The sequence below is a fragment of the Leuresthes tenuis genome, unplaced genomic scaffold, assembly GCF_036924035.1.
Source record: "Leuresthes tenuis unplaced genomic scaffold, fLeuTen1.0.hap1 SCAF_6, whole genome shotgun sequence".
NCBI lineage: Eukaryota > Metazoa > Chordata > Actinopteri > Atheriniformes > Atherinopsidae > Leuresthes > Leuresthes tenuis.
In genome coordinates, this window is record NW_027325360.1 from 37,190,257 (window position 1) to 37,214,131 (window position 23,875).

The window sequence follows — 23,875 nt, forward strand, 5'->3', positions numbered from 1 at the left end:
AGAAGCTGTCTAAATACAATTCAGGTTCGAAAGATACTTCTAAAGCTGCTCTACTTGATGATACATCAGTGATAATAATGGGAAGGATTCCATTAATCTTCTCTCTGATAGAAACAATTTTATTGATGAAGAATCTCATGAAATCATCACTGCTGAGAGTTAAAGGAATACATGGCTCAACAGAGCTCGGACTCTTTGTCAGCCTGGCAACAGTGCTGAAAAGAAACCTGGGATTATTCTTATTCTCTTCTATCAATAATGAGTAATAAGCAGTTCTAGCTTTACGAAGTGCTTTCTTATACGTTATTAAACTATCTTTCCAGACTAATTGAGACTCTTCTAAATTAGAGGAACGCCACTGTCTCTCTAGCTTTCTTGTCGTCTGCTTTAACGCACGCAGCTGTGAATTATACCAAGGAGCCAACCTCTTCTGACTGATTACCTTCCTTTTCAGAGGGGCAACATTGTCCAGTGTTGTACGCATTGAAGCTGTAGTGCTGTCAACAAGAGAGTCAAGTTCTACTGGAGTAAAATTTAGGTAGCCGTCCTCTGTCATATCAGCACATGGCAGTGAAGAAAAGGATGATGAAATCAACTCTTTAAATCTGGTTACAGCATTATCTGACAGACACCTTCTATATGTAGAATTCTTCTCAGAAACCGTGTAGTCAAGTAATGTAAATTCAAAAGTTATTAAAAAATGGTCAGACAAGACAGGGTTATGAGGGAACACTGTTAACTGTTCACTCTCAATGCCATAAGTCAGCACAAGGTCAAGGGTATGATTAAGGCAGTGAGTAGGTCTGTGAACACTTTGAGAAAATCCAATAGAGTCTAATATAGAATTAAAGTTAATATTTAGGCTGTCATTTTCAACATCTACATGAATATTAAAGTCACCCACTACAATGACTTTATCTGTACTCAGCACTAACTGGGATAAAAACTCTGAGAATTCAGATAGAAACTCTGAATAAGGGCCAGGTGGACGATACACAACAACAAACACAAGAGGTTTTTGTGATTTCCACTTTGGGTGGGAAAAACTGAGAATCAGAGATTCAAAAGAGTTAAAACTAATCTTGGGTCTAGGACTGATTAGTAACCCTGATCTGAAGATAGCTGCCACTCCTCCTCCTCTGCCTGTGGTTCTAGGAACATGAACATTTAAATAGTCAGAGGGAGTTGATTCATTAATGCTAACATGATCCTCCTGCTGCAGCCAGGTTTCTGTAAGACAAAATATATCAATATGATGATCACAGATCAAATCATTCACTAACAGAGACTTCAAAGGGAGAGATCTAATATTCAGCAAACCACATTTAATAGTTTGATGTTTTTGTTCAGTTAAAGTTTTTGTTTTAAATTTTTTTTGCACAAGAGGATTTGCTCCTTTTGTGTTTTTTGATTGAGGGGGGGGGCAGCATCAGGTGGGAAGCCGCAGAGAAGTGTGTAAGACTACAACTCTGCATCCTGGTCTCAACCCTGGGTTGTCATGTTTTTGGATGACTAATAAATTCGTCCATATTTCTAGAAATGAGAAGAGCTCCTTCCAAAGTGGGATGGATGCCGTCTCTCCTCATCAGACCAGGTTTTCTCCAGAAAGATTGCCAGTTATCTATGTAGCCCACGTTGTTTGCTGGACACCATCTAGACAACCAGCGATTGAATGAGGACATACGGCTAAACATGTCATCACTGGTCAGATTTGGCAGGGGTCCAGAAAAAACTACGGAGTCCGACATTGTTTTGGCAAAATTACACACCGATGCAACATTAATTTTAGTGACCTCCGATTGGCGTAACCGGGTGTCATTACCGCCGACGTGAATAACTATTTTACCGTAATTACGCTTATCCTTAGCCAGCAGTTTTAAATAGGATTCTATGTCGCCCGCTCTGGCCCCTGGAATGCATTTGACTATGGTCGCTGGTGTCGCTAATGCCACGTTTCTGACTATAGAGCTGCCAATTACCAGGGTTTTGTCCTCAGCGGGTGTGTCGCTGAGTGGGGAAAATCTATTAGAAACGTGGACAGGTTGATGGTGAACCACGGGCTTAACTTTAGGACTATGACTCCTCTTCCTGACAGTCACCCAGCCACTCTTAAGTCCCGGCTGCTCGGGATCTGCTCGGGGACGACTAACAGAGCTAGCTACGCTAGGTGGCTCCGCACTGACTAAAGGGGCCTGGCTCGCTATCGGGTGGTTTTCAACAGTGCAGAGCCGAGCTTCCAATTCAGATAACCTTGCCTCCAAAACTACAAAAAGACTACATTTGTTACATGTACCATTACCACTAAAGGAGGCAGAGGAGTAACTAAACATCTGACACACGGAGCAGGTGAAAGCAGGAGATAGAGGAAGAGAACTGGTAGCCATGCTAAGCTAGAGAACCAGACACACCGCTAAAAAGTGAAAAATAAAAACTAAAGATCTGTAAGAGTGAGCGTTAGAATATAACAAGTATGGGATAGAGTTAACTATGCAAGATGTGTAAATTATAGGGAGAAATAAGGTGATTATTAGTAGTTCAAGAAGAGCGAGAACTGTCACAGTGCACACACAAAGCAACAGGAAGTGATGCAATATGTCTTACCGCAAAGCAAAGCCGTCAGATCACCTCTACTGTCTTTAATAATTGCACATAATTTAGCTTTGTTAGCTCTGAGAGCCTGGAGGAAATGTTTATGCCTAAATATCTAATATTTCCTGACTGTAAAGTGATCACAGGTATATTCTGGACTCTGCAGTTAATGGGCAGAACTGTGGTCTTAGACCAATTGATAGAGTAGTCAGAAAGTGCTGAGAATTTATTTATGAGTGTGATCGTGTGAGTGAGAGACGTTTGAGAGTTCTGAAGGAAAAGTAAAACATCATCAGCATAAAGACTTATTTTATGCTCAATATTTTGGGGTTGGATGCCTTTAATATTTCTTTCTTGTCTGATAGCAGCTGCTAAAGGTTCGATGAAAATAGCAAAAAGTGAGGGAGAAAGTGGGCAACCCTGTCTTGTACCTCTCTGCAGACTGAAGATTGGAGAGGTTTGATCATTTGTCCTGACACACGCATTTGGGGAGCTATATAATATCCTTATCCAGTTGATGAAGTGTGACCCAAACCCAAATTTGTTTAATGCTGCGAATAAAAATTTCCAGTTCACTCGATCAAATGCTTTTTCTGCATCTAGAGAGACTATTGTGGTTTCCAGGTTGTTAATGGTAGAATAGTCTATGAGATTAATTAGCCTGCGAGTGTTAGTGGATGAGTGTCTACCCTTTATAAAACCTGTCTGGTCAGGATGTATTATAAGTGGAGTTATTTTTTCCATTCTTTTGGCAAGGGCTTTACAAATTATTTTGAGGTCTGCATTTATTAGAGTTATTGGGCGGTAGCTGGGTGGAAGTATGGGGTCTTTTCCTGGTTTCTGTAGCAAGATAATGTTAGCAGAGTTCATGTGTGGGGATAATCTGCCATTCTGCTTAACTTGTAATACCATTTTGTGAAATGCAGGTGCCAAAACAGTCCAAAATTCTTTGTAGAACTCTGCTGGAAAACCATCTGGTCCCGGGGCTTTGTTACTAGGCATATGTTGAAGGGCTTCATGGAGTTCTCCTATTGAAAGAGGTGAATCCAGAGCCATTGCCTGTTCGGTTTGTAATTTTGGAAGGTTGATATTACTATGAAACTGATCTATGTTACTGTCTGATGGATCATTTTGTGATGAATATAAGGTTTTATAGAAGTCCCTAAAAGCATTGTTGATTACATTGGGGTCATGGGTGACAGTTCCTTTTGAGTCTTTAACAGAAGTGATTGTTGTTTTCTCTGTTTCTCTTTAGTTGGTTAGCTAGGAACCTTCCAGATTTATTGCCATGCTCAAAGTTCTCCAAGCGAAGTCTTTGTATCAGAAACTGTGTTTGTTTATCAATAATTTTGTTTAATTCAAGTTTAGCTTTTCTTAGTTCATTCAGTGTGTGTTCCTCTTTGGAGGTACTGTAGACAATTTCTAATGATTTAATCCTGAGTTCTAAATCTGATATCCTTGAACTTTCCCTCTTTTTCTTATTTGATGAAAAAGAGATTATTTTGCCTCTCATAACTGCTTTTCCGGCTTCCCAGAGAGTACAAGCTGACATTCCTGGCAGGTCATTATTTTCTAAATATACAGACCATTCCCTTTTGAAATAATTAATAAAATCATCTTTTAGTAATGATGTATTAAATCTCCAATTCCTAGCTGGTGGTGTAACTCTGTTATTCTTCAGTGTGATAGAAACTGGAGCGTGATCACTGATAGTGATGGGGTGGATTTTGGTGTCTGAAATATCCCTCATCAAGGAACTGCTAACTAAGAAATAATCTATTCTTGAATATGAGTGGTGAGAAGAAGGTGTATTCTCTAAGAGTGGGGTGGTGGGAGCGCCAAGCATCACAAAGACCAAAATCTTTCATATACTGTTTAACAATATTCGTGGACTGCCAGTTCCGCTGACTTCCTGAAGTACTGAGTCTGTCTACTCCTGAGTCTAATACCATGTTAAAGTCCCCTCCTATGATGAGTGTGTTATCTGAGTGATCAGAGAGTGAAGTGAAAAAGGAGTGGAAAAAATGAGGGGTCATCCACATTTGGACCATATATATTTGCAATGCATAAATTCATATTTTGAATAGATAAATTAACTATTAGAAATCTACCTTCTGGATCTATAACTGTGTTGTTTACGGTGAAATTTACTGTTCTATTAATCAGAATGGCTACACCTCTTTGTCTGGAGTTGTAACAGACTGAGCAAATAGATACAAATAGATAGTGATAATTAACAGACTTAACAGAAGAGATCTCTCTACTTATTAATATTTGTATTCTGCTAAGGTTTCTTCTCTTTTTCTTTTTTTTCTTCATGATGTCTGTTGATGACTGTGTTTTGACTGTGGGAGTACAAATGGTCTTCCATACCTTTTCTCAAATGGAGTTAATCTTGTGCTAGTTGGAGGATGCATTTTTAGGATGGTAAACAGTAAACCCAATATTTCCCATTTCTTCCATGATTTTTTTCAGTCTTGACTTAATTATTCCATTGTGTCTCTCCACGAAACCTGCTGATTGTGAATGATATGCACAGTGGTTTCTAAGATCTATTTTAAGTTCTTTGCCATCAGTGAGATGACATTGTTTACAAAGTGTGTCAAATTATCACTGAAGATCTTTTCAGGAATTTCAAATCTAGAAATGATTTATTTTACCCGTGCTTTTGCTACTGAGAGTGCATCTGCTTGTGCACATGGAAATATTTCAGTCCATTTGGTAAAAACCTCTGTTGTCACTGAGCAGAATCGTTTCCCTTAACATTAATTTAGTTCAATGAAATCTACACAATAATGAAATCCAAACAAATATGTTGAAAAAGATATACTGGCTTAGGGAATTATCTTCGTTTTGGTCTTAGATTGCCCTGTGGATTGTATTTTGCACATATTTGACCTGCTAGACAAAACTTTATTCATTTATTTATTCTAAAAAATATATTTCAATAATTAGTAAAACCATATGCTGTAAAAACCTTGTTCATTATTGCTTCCATCCCTCCTGTTGAGACATGACATGGTCCATGGCTCAATACTGCAGCATATTTAAACAAATTCTTTGGCAGTATGGTTTTCCTTCCGGTCATTCATACGAGTCTATTGTAGATGACAATTGAATAACATCTAATAATGCTAAAATATTTGTAGTTTATACATTTAGCTGTGGATGTCAACATACCTGTTTTTCCAATGCTGTGTTAACACATGTACAGTTGAGAAGGCATACTGACTGTTAACAACCTTTTTGTTATTTAATTTACAAGCTTCAGTTAAAGCTACCATTTCGACTGCTTGAACAGAGTAATTTTTTGGTAGTGGTTGTTTTAAGAAAACTTTAGTTTCTGTTACTACTGCAAATCCTGTAGCATTTGTGCCATCAGGGTTTTTTGCTTGACCTGTCGAATAAATATAGTTATTTCTGCATTTTCATAACGTATATCAGTTAAGTCTGGCCTGGGTAAAACACTGATGGTTATTTCTGACATGCAATCATGAGGCTTTCCATCTGTGGGGTAGGTAGCAGTGTGGATGGATTAAGTGTAGCACATCTCTCGACAACAAGGTGTGGCTGTGAAAGAAGAACAGTTATGTAGGAGAGATGTCTGGTAAAGATATTTTGTTAAGTAACCATATCACAGCCACTGCATGAGGTATCTTAAGTGTTAATGGGTGAAATAACACCATAATTGCTGATGCCTGCACTGCCAATGGCTTCTGGCCATTGATTCAAAAATACGATCTCGTCACTTTTTCCCCCTTTCAATGGACACTGGCCCCTGATTACCGCAACTCAGCAGGGGGTCTTTCATTAGGAGTACTGGACTCCCCCGTGCACGGTTTCAGCTCCGACCCTGGACGGCGGAAAAAACGTCGAGATCTGGTTTGAGGACCCAATTGTTGAGAAAATTCTCTCAATGAGACTCAGAGTTGCTGGAGTCAGTTAATGCAAAGGTTTAATCTTGCAGCAAGCTCAAGAATGTGTGTGTGTATGGGTGTATGTGTGCGAACGTGTGTGTGAATTTGTGTGTGTGAGAGTTTAAAGAACCTGTTATCCACAGGCAGGTCTTAACTAGTATGGCACGGGTCCAGCCTGTCTCATCTTTTTTGGAAGTTCCAGCGCTCGGCCGTAACCCTTCTGTCTGTTTGGACTCTCACATACATTCGGTTAATCATAGAAAAACGAGAACAAAACTTTTTAGCCCCTTAAATTCATAAAACAGACATGGTGCAGTTATTTCAATTCTAGAAAATAAGAGTAATCACCACCATTCCTATAAATTCTGGATATTCTAACAATCTGAATCTTTTTAAAATGTTCGATGAAGCCCTTTGCTGTTCTGTTTAGAGACTCAGCTGATCATAAACCAAGTTTTGCTCTTGAACCAAGCTTCTAAACTCTTCACCTTTTTCATTTCTCAGTTAGTATTCACTTTAAAACTGATTAAAAGAAAAATTAAATTAATGCCTATCAACAAATGTGGGATCTAAACTCTAGTGCTTCTTCTAAAATGATTTCCTTTCTCAATTCAGAAATGTGTGTGTGTAAGTCACAACACCCGTGACACCAAAACGGCTTTCTTTTCTCTCTTTTCTCTACACTCTGCACTGTGAGCACAAACCAAATCAGAAAGGCTTTTTTCTCTCTTTTCTACATTATGGACTGTGGGGACACAAAACCGCTCTCTCTTTTTTTTTTTGATTGTGTGCCAGGGCGTTGTCTCACGTATTAGATTATGCTTAAGATACGAATGGGTTTATCAGTCACATCAGAATCCATATATACTGATCCTCCCGTAATAAAATGGTCGGATCTTATCAAACACACTTTGTTTCTTGTGACAATCAGGTCAGCGAAACAGCATATACACGTCAAGACACTGAATCAAGTTTGCCACAAGAACTCATAAGTTTGGCAGTATTGCTCTGCCGTCAGCAATCATACACCCATTTTATTTTTGTGAGACATGTGCAGGCACCTGTTCATCTACTGTTCTATCACTATGAATTAGTTTATCTATTATCAATAAGGATACTTCTACAACTACTATCAAAGTATGTCCGGACTTCTTATGTTGTCAGTTGCTATATATGAATAAGTGGGTAGCTACTGACAAGCATTAAGCATGTCACACAGCCCAAACATATAACATTTCAGGACACACCATACAGTTAACAACCACAGTGAAGCGTGTCAAAGCCCAAACATGTAACATTCAACAGGACACTTACACAACACATTCAAATCAAACAGTCAGACAACATACAAGAACATATACCAGAGCCGGCATTGCTCCCTGCCTATTTTCCTACAGCTCACTATGTGTGCACACACACGGTGAATTTGACATCTGCCTTACATGTAACAGATTAGCGGTTTAGCAGTTTAAATTTAGTTTGAGTTTGATTCATTTTATAGCAAAATCCGAAATCGTGAAGAACTCATGAAAGTAAGCTTATTCTTGGATTCCTGAAACTTTAGATTTGCTCTTTCTTTTACTGCAAAGTACAACGTTGTTTTTTTTGTTGAAATCTTTCTAGACATGGTAAATATGAACGACAAAGCAGTTTTAACATAGTTTGAGTGAAGGAATTCATTTTATAGATAAAATCCCAAGAGTCTGCTGAGAAAAGAGAGTGAATGCGAAATAGACTTTAACACGGCTCTGGGAGCGAGCTGAGTGCGGGCTAACCGGGAGAAGTGCTTGAAAGAAAAGCGACACCGAATGAGCGGTCAGAACAAAGCCTCAATATGTTGTTCCCGTGGTGTTTGTGGCTGCCTTGTCTTTTGCAGAGAGTAAAAGACAAGGCAGCCATCGAATAGGGCCCGGTTGTTCCTACTTGGTCAGCCGAGGAGCAAGGGGGAGAGCAAGTGTCTCAACCAAGCAAAGCTCACCATGGGGAAGGTGGCTATGCCAACTAGCCTGATGCCCTGCTCCCGCAGTGACGGATAATCGTACTCTGGTTTCTCTTCATAACGTACAAGTCTTTCGCCTTTTACTAAAGACTTCCGTGGACAGCAGCACTAATGAGTTGTTTCTATTTTTGGCAGGCTTTACCTTTGCGGGTGAAGCCCTTTCTGTCTGTGCAAAAGAAATCTTGTTACTGTGCAGAGTGACTTCTCTGAGTAGAGTCACCTTACTTGTGACTGTGCCGATGTTCGAAGCTGGAGTGCAAAGTTGTTGCTTGAATGGTGCTCGCTGGAGCGTGCAGGAGTGCGAAGTTTTACCATTTACGAGGGCTGAAGAGTGCTCAATGCAGCGGGTGGGCGGAGGTGCAAAGTGACACTCTGGCCACCTATGGCCATAAAAAGAACACCGCTACAAGTGCGCATTGTGCCAGGAAGGGCCCTCGGACGTGAACCAGTGGGCAGTTATCGCTTCTCTGCCTTTTGGCTAAGATCAAGTGTAGTATCTGTTCTTATCAGTTTAATATCTGATATGTCCTCTATATGAGGACTACATATTAAATGGATTTTTAGCAATAGGAGTTGAAAAAGGAGCTTGCTCCGTTCACTCCAAAAATCGACCCGGTACTGCAGTGCCGCTGGGAACGGTGCGCTCTTCTCTGCTCTTGTGAAAAAGCAAACAGCGGTGCAGGATGGAAGTTTCAGGGAGCCCAAGATGAAACTTTCTTTTAGTCTGCTGAAAAAAGAGAGTGAATGCGAAGTAGACTTTAACACGGCTCTGGGAGCGAGCCGAGTTCGGGATAACCGGGAGAATTGCTTGAAAGAAACGCGACACCGAATGAGCGGTCAGAACAAAGCCTCAATACGTTGTTCCCGTGGTGTTTGTGGCTGCCTTGTCTTTTGCACAGAGTAAAAGACAAGGCAGCCATCGAATAGGGCCCGGTTGTTCCTACTTGGTCAGCCGAGGAGCAAGGGGGAGAGCAAGTGTCTCAACCAAGCAAAGCTCACCATGGGGAAGGTGGCTATGCCAACTAGCCTGATGCCCTGCTCCCGCAGTGACGGATAATCGTACTCTGGTTTCTCTTCATAACGTACAAGTCTTTCGCCTTTTACTAAAGACTTCTGTGGAGAGCAGCACTAATGAGTTGTTTCTATTTTTGGCAGGCTTTACCTTTGCGGGTGAAGCCCTTTCTGTCTGTGCAAAAGAAATCTTGTTACTATGCAGAGTGACTTCTCTGAGTAGAGTCGCCTTACTTGTTGCGACTGTGCCGATGTTGCTTGAATGGTGCTCGCTGGAGCGTGCGGGAGTGCAAAGTTATACCATTTAAAAGGGCTGAAGAGTGCTCAGTGCAGCGGGTGGGCGGAGGTGCAAAGTGACACTCTGGCCACCTGTGGCCATAAAAAGAGCACCGCTACAAGTGCGCATTGTGCCAGGAAGGGCCCCCGGACGTGAACCAGTGGACAGTTATCGCTTCTCTGCCTTTTGGCTAAGATCAAGTGTAGTATCTGTTCTTATCAGTTTAATATCTGATATGTCCTCTATATGAGGACTACATATTAAATGGATTTTTAGCAATAGGAGTTGAAAAAGGAGCTTGCTCCGTTCACTCCAAGCATCGACCTGGTACTGCAGTTCCGCTGGGAAGGGTGCGCTCTTCTCTGCTCTTGTGAAAAAGCAAAAAGCAAAAAGCGGTGCAGGATGGAAGTTTCAGGGAGCCCAAGGTGAAACTTTCTTTTAGTCTGCTGAGAAAAGAAAGTGAATGCGAAGTAGACTTTAACACGGCTCTGGGAGCGAGCCGAGTGTGGGCTAACCGGGAGAATTGCTTGAAAGAAACGCGACACCGAATGAGCGCTCAGAACAAAGCCTCAATACGGTGTATCCCGTGGTGTTTGTGGCTGCCTTGTCTTTTGCACAGAGTAAAAGACAAGGCAGCCATCGAATAGGGCCCGATTGTTCCTACTTGTTCAGCCGAGGAGCAAGGAGGGGGAGCAAGCGTCTCAACCAAGCAAAGCTCACCATGGGGAAGGTGGCTATGCCAACTAGCCTGATGCCCTGGACAGCTTTGATGTGGCTGCTGAAAGTCAGATCTGAGTCTATCAACACTCCAAGGTTACAAACTTGGTCAGTGATTGTAGGGGCCCGAGTCTCAAAATATTTACCAATGCTGACCCTCTTGTCTTTGCTACCAAACAGAATGATCTCAGTTTTGTTTTCATTTAATTGTAGAAAAGTATTTCTCTTTTAGGTGTTTATTTCCTCCAGACACTGACACAGTATGTCTGCTGGGCTGCAGTCGTCTGGGGACAGAGACAAATAAAGTTGTGTATCGTCTGCATAACTGTCATAATTGATGTTAAAGTTCTGCAATATCTGACCCAAAGGGAGGATATACAAGTTAAACAGAAGAGGTCCAAGATTTGACCCCTGGGGGACTCCACAAGTCATGGCCTCTCGCTCAGATTCAAAGCTGCCAACTGTAACAAAATAACTCCGGCCTTCTTCTAAATAGGACCTGAACCAGTTAAGGACCGCTCCAGAAAATCCAACCCAGTTTTCCAGGATTCTGTGATCTAAAGTATCAAATGCAGCGCTGAGATCCAACAGAACCGGGACTGAAACATAACCAGAATCAGTATTCAACCTGATGTCGTTTAACACTTTGACCAGAGCTGTTTCAGTGCTGTGATGACGTCGGAAGCCTGATTGAAAGTTAACAAGACTTCCACTTTCATTCAGAAAGTCGTTGAGCTGGTTAAATACAACTTTCTCAATAATCTTGGATATAAAACAGAGATTAGAGACGGGTCTGTAGTTGTTCATCACAGAGGTGTCTTGAGTTCTCTTCTTTAGGAGTGGCTTAATGGCAGCTGTGCTTAGTGACTTTTGAAAAATGCCTGATGCCAGTGAGCTGTTAACTATTTGTAGGAGATCACTTTCTACTGTGGTCAAAACTGTTTTAAAAAGGCAGATGGTATTATGTCCAGAGTGCAAGTTGTTGATTTCAGATGCCGAACTGTTTCCTCCAGGATTTTTAAATCAATAATATTAAATTGTGACATAACGTCAGAGTTAGTTCTAGGTTTTAGACACAGATTAGTTTTCTTCTTCATGGTCTGTGTGGCGTGAGTGGAAGTCTGGTTCCGAAACCAAGATGTTGAGTAGTTCCCTGCGTCCTGAGTGACATTGATGGATTCTTGACAATTATCTGACATGAGTGTACCCACATTCTTACCTGTATCCCTGTGGATGAAACATATATAATTACCCTTATAAGCCAACGCTGAGGGCACTACATCTCTTTTCTTAACCGCTGGGAATAACAAAGAGAGAGTTTTACATTGCTCTGTGTTAGGTACAAAAGATTCATTATACAATTGTAATGCACACTGGAAACCAGTTGGGTCAGAGTGATTGCTTGATTTCTAGATTTATATTCTGGCTTTAGCACATTCAATACAATTAAATTGATTATTTTGTCATGCTGTATACATTCCAGCCATTTATTCCAATCACTATAACCTGTTGTGGACTATTCGTTCTAACAAAATTCCAACTGATACACCGGCGATTCTTCAGAAATCTTGTATTAACATACATGTCACATATGTACTTTTCAGAATACACATGGGCTTTTTGGTTGTCTTTACATAAAATAATTGAGCATAAGTCAATATCAGCCACCACATCTATTCCTGCAACAAAAAATAGGTTGACAAGTTGTCTGTTGGACCTGAGGGACCTCCTATCTCTGTGGTCAGTCTGTGTCAAGGGTCTGAGGGTGATTCATTGTAATGCGTTATCTTTTAGTTTTTTATTAATCTGTGCTCAATCCCATAGAATTAGCAATACGATAATAAGAATAATGATTAACAATACACAGCTGGTTCCTTTTAACCTACAAAATCCTGGTAATTTAAATGGATGCCACGGCTGCTGTCTGTCTTTCCCTGTCTTATTTTAGCCACACCCTATGTTCTCGTTTTAGCCGTTGTTTTCTTCACTGAGGTTGAGACGAACCCCCTCCTGTTGAGAGAATTCCCCTTTGTAGTCAGACTTATGCCTCAGAGAACGGTGGTGGGTAACTAATCTTTCCCTACTTCTGCAGGTCGTGGCCTTACTAGCTTACAGTGTGATAAGTGAATCCAGGATATATTATTTTAGCAGCTGTGGGTGCTGTAAACAGTACCTGCTATGGACCTTCCCACCTTGGGCTGGACCCGTTCTCTTTCTTTATCACTTTGATGAGGATCCAGTCTCCAGGTATTAGACATTCCTCCACAGGGTCACCTGGAACAGACTGGACAGAAGAGATCTCTCTACTTGTTAACATTTTAACCATGTATCCTGCTAAGGTTTCTTCTCTTTCGTCATCATGTCTGGTGAATAGTTCTGTGGTAGTAAAAATGGTTTACATTATACATCATCTCAAATAGAGTTAATTCTGTGATAATTAGAGTAATATGCATGTTTAGGACTACTAGTGGTAAACAGTAAACCCAATTCTTCCCAGTTTCTTCAGTCTTGACCTAATTATTCCACCTGTTGATTGTGGATGATATGCACAGTGGTTTCTGAGATCTATTCTTAAGTTCTCTGTCATCAGGAAGATAATGTTGTTTACAAAGTGCGTCCCATTATCACTGTAGATTTTTTCAGGAATTCCAAATCTAGGTAACATTTAATTCACCAGTGTTGAGAGTGCATCTGCCTGTGTGCGTGGAAATACTTCAACTCATTTGGTAAAACATCACTAATCACCAGGGAGACACCTTTATTTAATTCAATGAAATCCATACAAACATGTTGAAAAGGGTCCTCCGGCCTCGGGAACTGTCCTTGCCCCGGTCCTAGGCCATATGTATGGATCATATTTTGCACATATTTGACATGTTAGACAAAAATTATTTTATCATATTATGATATTATTAATAAAACCATATGCTGTAAAAACCTTGTTCATTGTTGCTACCATCCCTCCTGTAGAGACATGACATGATCCATGGCTCAATACTGCAGCATATTTAAACAAACTCTTTGGCAGCATGGGTTTTCCTTCAGGTCACTCATATAAGTTCGACTGTGCATAGTAAATGGCATATTTATTTAGCCATTTCTGTCTTTCTGTTTGTGTGGCAGCTTTTTGCACATCACGTAACATTTGATGGTCTATTCCTGTGTGAGCTTCCTCTTTGGAGAGGAGGTTTTCTGCTGGTAACTGAGCAGCTTTTTTCCCTTCTTCATCTGCTTTTCTATTACCTTTTGAGACAGGATCAGTGTTTGTAATATGTGCAGCACATTTATAAATTGCTACTTTATCAATCAGTTGAACAGCATCTAATAATGCTAAATTCAAGTCTTTATGGTTTATAGATTTATCTGTAATGTTGTCATCTCTCTGTTTTTCCATTGCTATACAAACACATTAAGATTAAGATAACTTTTTATTGTCATGTTGCAAGTGTTACACGAAGTCACACGAAATGACTCTTTGCATTTGACCCATCCAGTTTGTCACCTGTTGAACACACACATGTACAACCTTTCTACTTAATTTAATTCATATTTATGAGGGGTGGGGGTGTCATCGGGTGAGAGGCGGGGTACACCCTGGACAGGTCGCCAGTTCATCACAGAGCCAAACAGAGAAAGGAATCTGGAGTACCCGGAGAGAACCCACGCATACTCGGGGAGAACGATATCTGACTCCCATAGCATATTTTGTTGCTGTGTTTTTGTTAATATCCTAATACTCACTTTAACCCTTTCTGTAAAGCACTTTGCTGCTCTGTTATGAGATAAATGCTGTAATCTCTAATGAATATGATCAGTTCCTTTAAGTTTTACGGAAGTTAGTCAATCAGAAGTAATGAAGCCATTAATATGTTAAATTCTCCATTTCCGGCTGATGTTTCTGATAAACTTGTGATGTTTTTCCTCAAATTTAGAAAAGGTTTCAGTTTGGCTTGAAAACCATCTGCACCTGAAAGGTTTGACTGTCTGGTCTCAGACCTGCTTCAGGTGGAAATTATTTAATTTTTTGATGCCTTGAACTTTGTCATTAAAGAATATTCCAACTTCATTACCCTTATATGTAGAAATGAGTTCTAAATGCAGTGAAACTGGAGGGTTTGTTAATCTGTTTACTGTAGCAAACAGGACATGAGAGTTGTTACTGCCGTTTTTGATGATTTCAGAAAAATAACTCTCCCTTGTTCTACGCAAAGTCTGGTTGAACACACATAGCTTTTCTCTGTAAATCTCATCATGAACCTGGAGCTTTTACTTGCACCATTTTCGTTCGGCTTTCCAGCACTTCCTTTTCTGTGCCCTGACCGACTCTTCTTTTCTCCATGGCGCCCTTTGCCCACTTTTAACCATTCTAACCTTGACAGGAGCAAAGGTATCCAAAACTCCCTCCTCCTCAACCTCCACCCCCCAGGCATTAACCACACATTAAACACACTCCAGCGCACAGGTCATACACTGATCAACACAAGGAACAGGATGGGAACTAGCGTCCAGAAGACGTCGTGCGAGGAGATCACTGACCGCGATCTGGAGAATGCTTCTCCATTGATCTTGATGCTTACAGGGAGCCCTTCTGCGTCATCCACATCACTGCAGTTTGGATCACCAGACAGCGACAGATACTACCAGGAGCCGTATCACCCTCCTTCACCAGCGACTTCGCCTGAGTGTTTCTTCTCCTCCTCCTCCTCCTCCTCTTCTCTCGAGATTGAGTTCTCACCTTCGGCGCCTGATGACTGCTGCTTAGCGCTCTAACGGATAGGATCCGCCGTGACTGTAACAGCGGAGGAAGCTGAGTCAAACGAAATGGAGGACTCTCAGCTTCCACCAGGCCAGGGGCCCCCTGCAGGCACTAAGGATGACGGAGGAGAGGAAGACGAGGATGCCAGAGGAGAGGGCAAGGACGAATTTGATGGATGGGTCCCCTCAGGTTTTATCAAAGTTGTAAAAACTGCAGTGATACACCTCTTGAATGAGACCATCAAAAAATGTATGATTGAATGTTGCTACGGGTGTACTGTGGACAACCCCAGTTTACAGCAACATCGGTGCAAGGATGTGCTCGAGGATGACTTTTTTCATGACCATTACTATGGTCTGATGCGGAAACTTTATAATCAACGATTCATTGCTTCTATTCAGCATCTTCTAACTGTGCGTAACATTTGTGAGGATGATGGCAGAGTCAGGGCTGTGGCAGAAGCTTACTTGTACGAACTAAGTCTGGTGAAACAAATCAAAATTCTATACACGATATGTACGAGCAGTTGATTGGAGAAGATGTAAAGAAATTGCAGCAGCTTCAAACCATGACAAAGTTTTGGGAGGGTTAAAAGAAGGGTGTAACATTCTTTCTTTCCATCAGTTGGATGTGTTTACACTAATATTGTAATCATGTGATGTTGTTATAACATTTAACTTTTTTTAAATCCTATATTACGAGCATTCCCACTTATCATGATCACGTGTATGTGTATGTATAATAATACATTAGAGAAAAAATAAAAAGGTTAAAATATACTTGCGTTTTGTGTTTTCTGTCATTACAAGCCAGAGTTTGTATAAGGTGAGATGGCTGAAACAAGATTAATGAAAAAGGTTTTCTACGATCCTATCCACCCTGGTAGTTTTGGGGGGGTAGAGAGGTTGCCTAAAGCTGTACAGGATGAAACGTGTAAGAAAGTTACGTGCAAAAAAGTGCAAGACTTCTTATCAGAGCAAGATGCATATACTCTACATAAACCTGCAAGAACATATTTTCCAAGAAACAGAGTTTTTGTCACCAGCCCCTTAAAACAATTCCAAGCAGATCTCTGTGAAATGCAGGCCCTGGCTGAGTACAATGACGGGTATAATTATCTATTAACCATCATTGACGTGTTTTCAAAAAAGGCCTATGTTCGCGCTATGAAGAGAAAAACAGCCGCAGAGGTGGTAAAGGCTTTTGAATCTGTTTTTAGATAAAGCGAGACCCCTAAAAAACTTCAAACTGATGCGGGGAAAGAATTTTTTAACAAAAAATTTAAGGCTTTATTAGAGAACCACGGAGTTGTGCATTTTGCTACGCCGAGTGAGGTAAAGTCGTCTGTGATTGAGAGGTTTAACCGCACGTTAAAAACCAGGATGTGGAGATATTTTACTGCTAATAACACACGTCGATACCTCGACGTCCTGCAGGATCTCGTAGAAAGTTACAACCACAGTTACCACACGAGCATCAAAATGAAGCCTGTAGAGGTGACTCTAGAAAACACCTTTCAAGTGTTTCAAAACCTGTACGGCTCTGCTCCCAGTTGATGCTGCAAGGACTCAAGGATAAAGTTTAAAGAAGGAGATCTTGTAAGAATATCCTAACTGCGAGGTGTGTTTGACAAGAAATATGAACAAAGTACCTTGCTTGATTAGGGTGAGGTATCTTTGCAGCAGGGCGTCGTATTTCTTAATTTTTTCATAAGAGGTCATTCCTGACTCGTTGAGTATCCCTCTCATTTTATTATCCAAATCATCCTCCGCCGTTTGTTTGATAGAAGTCTCTGACTGAGTCAAGCGTTTGAAGTGATTAGGTGAGATGAGAGACATCTTTTGTGCTGTCCTGAGCGACATGGTTCTTATCTTCTGACGATTCCAGCCACTTGATCCCCAATTATGGGTGCAAGAGCCGTTAGGATGCCGGGGGGGTTGGTGGCGCTCCTGGGGCCCAGGTCCAGTGCACGTCCCGTGTCTGGGCGGCTGGGGCCTGGCGGGGTCGGTGGGCTGATGCCCCTGGCTCCCGGAGGGCCTCTGCCCTATGCTTATGGGGGCTCTTTCCGGGGGCTTCCTCTGCAGTCTTCTGGGTGGATGCGTGGTTGTCCCTGCGGTGGGCTTCCTGGGTTCTGTGCTCCGTGGGGGCTGCTGGTGGCCTGGGTCTTGTGGCCCTCTCTGCCTGCTTCTGATTGCTTGGGGGAGCTGTGGATTGTGGCCCTGTACACTTATACACTCATAACTAAGCACGGTTATCATGTAGGTCCTGTGCCATGGGTGTTGCATGTTCGCACACACACACACACACACATTCATTAGCCCAGTAGCATGGTCGCTAAGCAATTGATGTATTATCATGTCGTCTCAGGTCATCTATATCCACAGCTGTGTTGTATGCGATTACCGCTTCTTGTGCTTGTTTTTGTTTTTGTGTGTTTGTTTTTTCTCTGCTTGTCTGCTTTCAGGTGCTCCTGGTGGCGCTAAGGCTGGATTCCCCTCAGAGGCCATGGATTGTTGTCTGTTTTGTTTTTTACAGGTGTAGCAGCTGGTTGTCTGGTTTTTGTTTCTATTTTTGTTCTGTTTCCTCTTCTTTCCTCTTCTTCTTTCCTTGTCCCCCGGTCCGGTTCAGTTTGACGCTGTCAAAGTTGACCTTCTCGCTGCATTCATGCGTCTGAGTGATGCCTTTAACGCGCATCGATACTTTTTTCTGATTTCTAGTCTGGTAGGCGTAACTCTTGGGTCTTGCTGCAACAAATTCCTGAATCGTGTCAGCTGGTATCCAGCTGAATACCTTGATGGAGTTTGTAATGTCATATATCATAAACAGAAATAAATAAATGGGCATCAAGGGGAGCTTTACATTTATAAAACTTCCCTTGGCAAAGCAAATCTGCTTGGCATCAAAGGTATTCAGACTACAATTCTGCTGCCATAATGTGGAACAGGACAAGGGGGAAAAAAAAGAAAATTGTGACAACAATGATACTGGTCTATAATTAGTGAAACTGTGTTTATCTCCTGCTTTAAAATACCTGTAGAAAAGGACACATTGAAAATGTAAGTTATGGGTTTAATTATACAGTCTATGGTTTTTTTTAATAAAGGTCATGTCATCGCCATTCCGTTGGAAGTCTTATTTCACTCTCATTCACTTCTTCAAGAAAAATAGATTGCCCCATTCTATCCACCTTCTGCTTGTCCATTATTATCTTGTCTAATTGTTTTTGCAAGGTTCGGCCCAACATTTACAAAAAATGAATTAAATTTAAGTTTTTTAGGACAGCCTTGCTATCATTAATATAAAAACTACAAAAAAAAAAGAAAAAAGGAGGATGGGAAGAATAAACCCACCTCCTTGACTTTTGAGAGCCAACTGCTTACGTTTTAAACCGGTTCTCTTATCAGCCAGCAGTCTGATAACTTTCTTTTGCTTTTTCAAACTCCGATACTGGGAAGGGGATAGCTTAATGTTACCCTTTAAAATATTCAGAGCAATCTCACACAAAGCTTTAAGAAAGTTGGGTGAACAATGGCTGAGAATGTCCTTACGTTTCTGAGGTGTGGCGTGGTACAGAGCTCTGAGTAAAGGAGCATTCCTTTTTATACGCTCAGACATGATAAATGACTGTGCTTTCGGAACATAGACAACTGGCCACTGACTAGGAAGTAAGCCCGTTCTCAGTCTGTATTGTTCTGGGCATGAGTGGGTCAGGTCGACGATTAAATACCCATGCAGCTCTCTGGTAGCGTCTTCAAAGCTCTCCAGGAAGATAGCTTTCTCTGAGGGGAAGATTTGACGGGCTAGTATATTCACCTGCAATCTTTCTCTGGGATTCTTAAACAGCACCAAGTAGTTACTGTTCAGGCTGATGGTGCGACTGCATTTCCCTTGATGAAATACATTTTGAGTCAACATCATGACACTCATATTTCTGTGATGTCTGTACTGTGTGAAAATTTTTACCACTTCAGGATGGTCTGAAGCCTGAAAAATAACATCGTCCAGAATAACCAAGTGCTTACGATCAGGAGGGAACAGATTTTCATCTTCAAAAGAATGAGGCAATCCTTCCACAAATTTGATGTTTTTATTCAGCTGCTGCAGTTCAGAATACAGTGGTTGGAAAGAGGTATAAATCCAAACAATATTATCAGGTACATCATCCATCACATGGTTACACTTTTTTAAAACACTTTTAACAAAAAACGATTTCCCACATCCGCTGGGCCCCACAATCAGACATGAAAAAGGAGTCTTTAGTCTGGGGTCAAAATCAATCTCCTTCACAGAAAATTGTGACATTTTCTTTTTTCCCTCTTAATCACCTTAAGACCCCGGGGAAGACCCAGGACACGTTGGAGAGACTATGTCTCTCGGCTGGCCTGGGTACGCCGGTCCCCCCGGAAGAGCTGGAGGAAGTGGCCGGGAACAGGGACGTCTGGGTTTCTCTGCTCAAGCTGCTGCCCCCGCGACCTGACCCCCGGATAAGCGGCAGATGATGGATGGATGGAATCACCTAATAAATACCTTAATAAACAAAAGGAGTTGTACCGTCAGGAAAAAGGCGTCTCTTGTCATACACCACCCGGAACTTTTTCAGGAATGTCGCATTTTTTAACAGAAACCCCTTTTTATCTCTTCTGATGGTACGCTGAGGGGTCTCGATCACCGTTTCTCTGGAGTCAGCCAAGGATCCCTCCACTAACTCTTTGACGCTGTCAAAGTTGACCTTCTCGTTGCATTCATGCGTCTGAGTGATGCCTTGTAACGCGCATCGATACTTTTTTCTGATTTCTAGTCTGGTAGGCGTAACTCTTGGGTCCTGCTGCAACAAATTCCTGAATTGTGTCAGCTGGTATCCAGCTGAATACCTTGATGGAGTTTGTAATCTCTTACATACCTTAACTTACTCTCCTCATGAAGTGCATCGGCGGGGTATCGTGAAGCCTCTTGTTTACCCTTAAGAAAGGTGTGTATGTAATCTACAAAGATTGAGCTACTGCTTCTGTCAAAGTGCCACACCTCTGTATTTTAGCAAGACAATAACTAAGCTTTAATGCCTTGCTAAAGTCCACACTCACCGACACACCCGTTAGTGCTCTCTCCTCATCACTGTGGCTGCATGCACATGCCTGATTATTCATTTCCACACAGGTGCGACAGAGAGTGAATACAAGTTTACCGTGAGATGACTTGTAAGGTAAAACAGAGAAAAACCGCCCGTGCGGAGGGTAAACAACAGCTCTTATGAAACCAAAGTAGCTGTCAGGGTCATCAAAATCTTTGCAGATAATCTTGGGATGGCCGAGGGGGTAAGGAAAGCTGCAATTTACATAGGGGTAAAGAGATGTAAAGTCAGCGTAGTGCACAGTTTCATCTACCCCCGCACTGTACCTCAACCTGAGTGCGCAGGTCCGACCACCGTACAGTGCCTGTCTCGGAGAGAGAGGTTCGGGGGCGTTAAAGCTCTTTAGAAATTCAATCACCTCCGGATGGGACTTTTTCATCTCAGTCCACTCGTGTTCCCACATGACCTGCAGGCGAAAACCATACACAGACTGAAGCACTCTCTCTCTCTCATGGGTCTCTGCATAGAACTGTTCAAATGACGCCTTCCTCAACGGACATGTGTCCTGAGGCAGATAGCAGATGGGGCAGCCGTGAAAGAAACAACCGTAAAACTCAAAAGCTACCCTCACACCATCAATTTCCGCATAGCCATCTACGTGATAAGGGCCGATTCCCTTTTCCCCTGTGTTTAACGCGTGGCTAATCTCAATGCAGATTACCCTGAGTCTGACGGCTTTGCTTTGCGGTAAGACGTATTGCATCACTTCCTGTTGCTTTGTGTGTGTGCACTGTGACAGTTCTCGCTCTTCTTGAACTACTAATAATCACCTTATTTCTCCCTATAATTTACACATCTTGCATAGTTAACTCTATCTCATACTTGTTATATTCTAACGCTCACTCTTACAGATCTTTAGTTTTTATTTTTCACTTTTTAGCGGTGTGTCTGGTTCTCTAGTTTAGCATGGCTACCAGTTCTCTTCCTCTATCTCCTGCTTTCACCTGCTCCGTGTGTCAGATGTTTAGTTACTCCTCTGCCTCCTTTAGTGGTAATGGTACATGTAACAAATGTAGTCTTTTTGTAGTTTTGGAGGCAAGGTTATCTGAATTGGAAGCTCGGCTCTGCACTGTTGAAAACCACCCGATAGCGAGCCAGGCCCCTTTAGTCAGTGCGGAGCCACCTAGCCGAGCTAGCTCTGTTAGTCGTCCCCGAGCAGATCCCGAGCAGCCGGGACTTAAGAGTGGCTGGGTGACTGTCAGGAAGAGGAGTCATAGTCCTAAAGTCAAGCCCGTGGTTCACCATCAACCTGTCCACGTTTCAAATAGATTTTCCCCACTCAGCGACACACCTGCTGATGACAAATCCCTGGTAATTGGCAAATCTATAGTCAGAAACGTGGCATTAGAGACACCAGCGACCAGTCAAATGCATTCCAGGGGCCAGAGCGGGCGACATAGAATCCTATTTACAACTGCTGGCTAAGGATAAACGTAAATACGGTAAAATAGTTATTCACGTCGGCGGTAATGACACCCGGTTACGCCAATCGGAGGTCACTAAAATTAATGTTGCATCGGTGTGTAATTTTGCCAAAACAATGTGGGACTCCGTAGTTTTCTCTGGACCCCTGCCAAATCTGACCAGTGATGACATGTTTAGCCGCATGTCCTCATTCAATCGCTGGTTGTCTAGATGGTGTCCAGCAAACAACGTGGGCTACATAGATAACTGGCAATCTTTCTGGAGAAAACCTGGTCTGATGAGGAGAGACGGCATCCATCCCACTTTGGAAGGAGCGGCTCTCATTTCTAGAAATATGGACGAATTTATTAGTCATCCAAAAACATGACATCCCAGGGTTGAGACCAGGATGCAGAGTTGTAGTCTTACACACTTCTCTGCGGCTTCCCACCTGATGCTGCCCCCCCCCCCCCTCAATCAAAAAACACAAAAGGAGCAAATCCTCTTGTGCAAAAAAAATTTAAAACAAAAACTTTAACTGAACAAAAACATCAAACTATTAAATGTGGTTTGCTGAATATTAGATCTCTCCTTTGGAAGTCTCTGTTAGTGAATGATTTGATCTGTGATCATCATATTGATATATTTTGTCTTACAGAAACCTGGCTGCAGCAGGAGGATCATGTTAGCATTAATGAATCAACTCCCTCTGACTATTTAAATGTTCACGTTCCTCCAACCACAGGCAGAGGAGGAGGAGTGGCAGCTATCTTCAGATCAGGGTTACTAATCAGTCCTAGACCCAAGATTAGTTTTAGCTCTTTTGAATCTCTGATTCTCAGTTTTTCCCACCCAAAGTGGAAATCACAAAAACCTCTTGTGTTTGTTGTTGTGTATCGTCCACCTGGCCCTTATTCTGAGTTTCTGTCTGAATTCTCAGAGTTTTTATCCCAGTTAGTGCTGAGTACAGATAAAGTCATTATAGTGGGTGACTTTAATATTCATGTAGATGTTGAAAATGACAGCCTAAATATTAACTTTAATTCTATATTAGACTCTATTGGATTTTCTCAAAGTGTTCACAGACCTACTCACTGCCTTAATCATACCCTTGACCTTGTGCTGACTTATGGCATTGAGAGTGAACAGTTAACAGTGTTCCCTCATAACTCTGTCTTGTCTGACCATTTTTTAATAACTTTTGAATTTACATTACTTGACTACACGGTTTCTGAGAAGAATTCTACATATAGAAGGCGTCTGTCAGAGAATGCTGTAACCAGATTGAAAGAGTTGATTTCATCATCCTTTTCTTCACTGCCATGTGCTGATATGACAGAGGACGGCTACCTAAATTTTACTCCAGTAGAACTTGACTCTCTTGTTGACAGCACTATAGCTTCAATGCGTACAACCCTGGACAATGTTGCCCCTGTGAAAAGGAAGGTAATCAGTCAGAAGAGGTTGGCTCCTTGGTATAATTCACAGCTGTGTGCTTTAAAGCAGACTGCAAGAAAGCTGGAGAGACAGTGGCGTTCCTCTAATTTAGAAGAGTCTCAATTAGTCTGGAAAGATAGTTTAATAACGTATAAGAAAGCCCTTCGTAAAGCTGGAACTGCTTATTATTCATTATTGATAGAAGAGAATAAGAATAATCCCAGGTTTGTTTTCAGCACTGTTGCCAGGCTGACAAAGAGTCCGAGCTCTGTTGAGCCATGTATTCCTTTAACTCTCAGCAGTGATGATTTCATGAGATTCTTCATCAATAAAATTGTTTCTATCAGAGAGAAGATTTATGGAATCCTTCCCATTATTATCACTGATGTATCATCAAGTAGAGGAGCTTTAGAAGTATCTTTCGAACCTGAATTGTATTTAGACAGCTTCTGTCCAGTTGATCTTTCTGAGCTAACAACAGCAATAGTCTCTTCTAAACCATCAACTTGTATGTTAGACCCAATCCCAACCAGACTGTTCAATTGACACTTCCATATTGGATTTGATCAATCGGTCTTTGTTGATAGGATATGTACCTCAGACTTTTAAGGTTGCTGTAATTAAACCTTTACTTAAAAAA

At 41.6% G+C, this 23,875-nt stretch overlaps 4 non-coding genes across 4 annotated transcripts; all 4 read left to right on the plus strand.

The window, feature by feature from the left end:
* Positions 1–8,544: 8,544 nt before the first annotated feature.
* LOC140310519 (U5 spliceosomal RNA) lies at positions 8,545–8,658 on the plus strand. The gene has a single exon (XR_011916579.1). It is a non-coding gene; the product is annotated as a U5 spliceosomal RNA (small nuclear RNA).
* A 305-nt stretch (positions 8,659–8,963) lies between these two features.
* Positions 8,964–9,154, plus strand: LOC140310444 (U2 spliceosomal RNA). The gene has a single exon (XR_011916514.1). It is a non-coding gene; the product is annotated as a U2 spliceosomal RNA (small nuclear RNA).
* A 410-nt stretch (positions 9,155–9,564) lies between these two features.
* On the plus strand, positions 9,565–9,678 carry LOC140310515 (U5 spliceosomal RNA). Its single transcript, XR_011916576.1, has one exon. It is a non-coding gene; the product is annotated as a U5 spliceosomal RNA (small nuclear RNA).
* Positions 9,679–9,963: 285 nt separating this feature from the next.
* Positions 9,964–10,154, plus strand: LOC140310407 (U2 spliceosomal RNA). Its single transcript, XR_011916481.1, has one exon. It is a non-coding gene; the product is annotated as a U2 spliceosomal RNA (small nuclear RNA).
* Positions 10,155–23,875: the final 13,721 nt, after the last annotated feature.